The sequence below is a fragment of the Silene latifolia genome, unplaced genomic scaffold (assembly GCF_048544455.1).
Source record: "Silene latifolia isolate original U9 population unplaced genomic scaffold, ASM4854445v1 scaffold_308, whole genome shotgun sequence".
Lineage (NCBI taxonomy): Eukaryota > Viridiplantae > Streptophyta > Magnoliopsida > Caryophyllales > Caryophyllaceae > Silene > Silene latifolia.
The window spans coordinates 58600-64092 of record NW_027413244.1 but is presented as its reverse complement, the minus strand read 5'-3'; the positions used below and the strand labels follow the sequence as shown (position 1 = coordinate 64092).

General features: G+C 35.4%; 1 non-coding gene across 1 annotated transcript; it reads right to left on the bottom strand.

Moving 5' to 3' along the window:
- Positions 1 to 4950: 4950 nt before the first annotated feature.
- LOC141639229 (small nucleolar RNA R71) lies at positions 4951 to 5057 on the bottom strand. Its single transcript, XR_012542423.1, has one exon. It is a non-coding gene; the product is annotated as a small nucleolar RNA R71 (small nucleolar RNA).
- Positions 5058 to 5493: the final 436 nt, after the last annotated feature.

Sequence of the window (5493 nt, the reverse complement as noted above, 5' to 3'; positions counted from 1 at the left end):
TTATTGTTATTGTTATTATTGTTATTAATGTTCTTATTATTGTTATTATTATTTTTATTTATTTATAAAAAATGGATGCGCGCAACTTTCATTTAAAGAAAAATATAAAAGTTATTATTATTTTTGTTATTGTTATTGTTATTGTTATTATTATTGTTATTGTTATTGTTATTGTTATTGTTCTTATTATTGTTGTTCTTATTATTATTGTTATTGTTGTTGTTATTGTTATTGTTATTGTTATTGTTATTGTTATTGTTATTGTTATTGTTATTGTTATTGTTATTGTTATTGTTATTGTTATTGTTATTGTTATTGTTATTGTTATTGTTATTGTTATTGTTATTGTTATTGTTATTGTTATTGTTATTGTTATTGTTGTATTATTGTTATTGTTGTATTATTGTTATTGTTGTATTATTGTTATTGTTATTGTTATTATTGTTCTTATTATTGTTATTGTTATTGTTATTATTGTTATTGTTATTGTTATTGTTATTGTTATTGTTATTGTTATTGTTATTGTTATTGTTATTGTTATTGTTATTGTTATTGTTATTGTTATTGTTATTGTTATTGTTATTGTTATTGTTATTGTTATTGTTATTGTTCTTGTTCTAGTTGTTATTTTATTGTTATTGTTATTGTTATTGTTATTGTTCTTATTATTATTGTTCTTATTATTGTTCTTATTATTGTTATTATTATTGTTATTATTATTATTATTATTATTATTATTATTATTATTATTATTATTATTATTATTATTATTATTATTATTATTATTAATATTATTATTATTATTATTATTATTATTATTATTATTATTATTATTATTATTATTATTATTGTTATTGTTTTTGTTATTGTTATTATTTTTATTATTTTTATTGTTCTAATTATTGTTATTGTTCTTATTGTTCTTATTGTTATTATTTTTGTTATTGTTATTGTTATTATTGATATTGTTATTGTTATTGTTGTTCTTCTTATTGTTATTGCTATTGTTATTGTTGTTATTGTTCTTATTATTGTTGTTATTATTGTTGTTATTGTTATTGTTATTGTTATTGTTATTGTTATTGTTATTGTTATTGTTATTTGATGTGACCATAATTGGCGCATATTTAGCCCCCGAATTAGCCTTGTTTCAATGCTTTTTAGTGCTTATTTGGGTCATTTCTTATCTTTAGTTCTTTGTTTTGCATATTCTTTGAGATTTTGATCCCTTGGTAGGAAAGGAGTAAGAATCTTGCATTTTCATGGCAAAACGAGACTAAATTGATCGAATTCAATGACCAAGCATCAAGGAGAGACAAGATTAGAAGGCCTTTGTACATATCATAGTAGAAGAGCAATGTTGAGAAAAGATCCTTGAGTCCCCAAGGAAATCCCAAGGAATTTATGAAGAAAAGGGAAGAAAAGAAGAAGAATTGTTGCCGATCGACAATCCGAGCGATTGTCCCCAATCCGTCCGTCCCCAAGAAGACAATGTAACACCCCCTCATACCAAGGTACCTTACCAGACTACCCCAAAGATGAAAGGTTGTTACCATCTCGGTTGCCCGAGGTTAGTATATATCAAAAGCAACAGTCCAAACACATTTATTGATGTACGTAATTATAAAAGTTACATAGTCTCCAAAATCTAACAAACGAATTATCCAAATGGCAACAACTACAATAACAATAACTAAGGCTCATGATGGTGTCATCTAATCCAGCGTGGTGACTCTCCCATGATCGCCCCAAGCTCAATAAATGTATCACCCGTCACAATCTGCTCACCATCCCCGAATGGATCACCGCAGTTTTACAAAATAACAACACGGGTCAAGATTTACACAATCAATATAAGACAACAAACAATACAACCAAACGATCATCGATCTCACACAAGAATCGACTACACACCGGTGTGTAGCCCCGCGCATTACCCATCGCAACAGTAATCCTCGCCGCCAAAGGGTGACCGCAGCCATCTCCACCTAGTCCACTCATCAATGAGCGACTAACAATCCCCTGTCCCTTAATGTGCACATCCCCCCCCGTGACGGGTTCCACGGAGGGCGAACTAGGGTGTGAAGCCACTCCCGCAAGTGACTCCACCACAATCACACACACACACAAGATCACAAACCGCCACAACACCACAACCGTCACAACACAACCACACCAACACAATCTCCACAACACCCATCCTCCGATGATCAACAGATAACAACAATTATGAACATATGCAATCTCAATCAATTAATGATCTTGAGTAGGAGAAACCCTACCTTTTCGCAATCCGCTATGCTGCAATCAATCATACAATATGCATAACAATTACCACATCGTCACCTACAACAATGATAATCAACAATCACATAACGCAAACACTATATGCAAAACCCCATTTCCCTCAAATTCATAATCAAAGACAAACCCTAGAACAATCATCAACAAACATGGGGATAAAGACTTACCGACGGAGGAATAAAGGATCGAATGCGATTGCTACGATTATCCACACACACATAGAGAGATTCGGAGTGATTAGAGCGTCGTACGATGATTAGGTTTTGTAAATTATGTTTTAGGAAACTGCTTAACGAAATATATATCGTTCTAATTACTTCCGAATCAAACCGGAATATTACTCGCCGACCGGATACTCGGTCGAGTAAAGTGTATACTCGGCCGAGTATCCTCTACTCGGTCGAGTATTCTTTATACTCGGCCGAGTATTCCTCGGCAGAACCAAAACAGACTACACCATTGACACTACTCGACCGAGTAGGCTCTACTCGGTCGAGTACTTAGCTTATAAAAATCTGTAGTGTTACACACAATCCGAGCGGCTTTGCCACAATCCGCTCGGATTCCCCCTCCACAATCCGCCCGGATTCCCCTGAATCCGCCCGGATTCCCCTGAATCCGCCCGGATTCCCCTGAATCCGCCCGGATTCCAAAGCCAGAATCTGCCCGTCCCGACCCCATTCCGTCCGGATTCCAGCACAGCACGGATTGTCTTCTCCAAGCTACGAAAAAGAAGCCCTTCTCTCAGAAAATACCGGCTCCTCCTTGATCAACTTAAAAAGTGTAATTACTAGTTTAGCCCTTAGTTAACCCTAATGCATCCTCCCTAATTTCCACTATAAATACCCCATTAGTCTAATTAGAGGAGCATGTTCTTCTTATCAATAATTAGTGTAGTTAATATCAATCAAATCTCTCTTTAATATTGTAATCAAGTATTAATCAAGTTTTAATCCAAGTTTTAGTTCTTTAATCTCTCTTTTGTTCATCATTTATTTTGGGTAATTGAAGATTATTTTGGGTTATTGTTGGGAGATTGACAACCTCTCAATCAAGCATTCAAGTACTTCTATTATTCTTGCTTTGTTATTGGAATCATTAGTAGGTATAATCTCTTAATCCCTTTTTAATTATTGTTAATTACTTTCATTTATTCATCATGTTTCATATTGTTGGTATGATTAACAACCTTGCTAGTATGATCAACATGATAATGAGTGAGTAGTCTCTTAGCTAGGGTTAATGGGTGATTAGGGAAAACCAACATGGGGAATGATTCATGCTTAAATTAATATGCTTTCATGTTTTATTTGCTTGCTTGTTTTGATCTCAACTCATGCACATGTTATATTTGATGAAATGCTAAGCCTATGAATCCTTGCATTTACTATCATCTTCTATCTTTTCAATGAGACTTGTAAGACATAACCCAACTCGAGTCTCATTAGACCATGCATGTTGTTGAGTAGGGAAGATTAAGTCGACTTGTAGGTGTTGTACAATCTAATCGATTCGGCTCCGGGACCCAAACTTTCCTAGGATTGTAAGATATAACCCAACTCAATCCATCACAACAATAATTGCTTGCTTATAATTTGAGAACATGTTTGTATGATCATATCCCATGATTCCCCTATGATCCCATGACACCCTAGTGCCTTTAATCAATTGTTTACACCCCTTTAATTCATCTTGCTTGATTTATTTTCATTGCTATTTTAGTTTAGTAACCTTCTACATCAACCCAATTTGTGACACCCCTTAGACACCACTAGTTGCAATAGAAATCTCATTTTCAACTCCTGTCCCTTGGGATCCGACCTTTACTTGCCTCTTTACTAATTGTAGAGTTGTTTGTGGAGCTATAAATTGTGTTTTGATTCGACCGTGACCAACGACCACATCTTAATTTTTGAACATTTAGCGGATCGCATCAAAATGGCGCCGCTTGTCGGGGACGGTGTTTGTTTGATTTAGATTTCTTTTTATTGTTATTAGTTGTGTCTTTCTTCGCCTTGAGGAAGTAAAACTCCTCAAGGTTTGTTCTAATTGTTTTCGAGTTGTTTGATATTTTGCATGTCTAGAAGGTTACAAAGTGATTTGTTACCTTTTGACCGTGAAATCGAAAGAACCTTGACGAACAATAGGAGAGTTGTTAGGAGGAATTTAAGAGGTATTAGTGAAGTTGTCCAACCCACTAGTGAGTTTGTCAATCCTTTCGCAATAGAAGGAGAAGAAAACCCATTACACAATACCCCACAAAATCCACCTACAATGCCAAAATTCTCGTCACACTCCATACCCACCGAGGAGAATCTACCAAATGGTACTCCTACACCGCAACATCTCACCGGAAATTTTATTGCCAAGTCCGCCTTCATCCAATTAGTTAAGAGGAGCCAATTCGGGGGGATGCCTAGTGAGGACCCTCATTCTCATATGGAAACCTTTTGCGATTATTGTGATGCTATCTCTCAAACGGGCGTGACTCAAGACCAAATTAGATGGGTCTTATTTCCTTTTTCATTAATCGTCACCGCGAAGCAATGGTTGAAGGGCCTTGATAAGGCCACCCTTGGAATAGATTCTTGGAAGAAGTTGGTTCTAGCTTTCTACAAAAAATTCTACCCACCGGAAAAGACTAACATGCTAAGAGCTCAAATTACGGGTTTTAAGCAAAGGGATGAAGAGTCTTTGTATGAAGCTTGGGAGCGGTTCAAGGGAATTTGTCGCTCATGTCCTCACCATGGACTTAGCGAATGGTTTTTGGTGCAACAATTTTGGAATGGTTTATATGAAGATTCTAGGAACATTCTCAATATGGGATCAAATGGAATGTTCACCGAAGTTGATGACAATCAAACATGGAACAAGATTGAGGAAATGGCGGTCCATAACTCACAATATAGTAGACCTCGCAAGGCTACTAGAGGAGGAAAGCATGAAGTGGACTCCGTTACTCAATTAGGTGCTCAACTTAGTGCTCACATTGACACAATCAACTTGAAGTTTGAACAAGCTATGGCTAGACTTGAGGAAAATTCAAAATCATCGAAGCATCATGTTAATGCCATGACGGCATCCTCATCAATCCCAAGTGGGATATGTGAGAATTGTGGAACTTTGGGACATGACCAAGGTGAATGTAGGGGAACAAATGAACAAGTGAATGCTTTCCAAGCATACAAG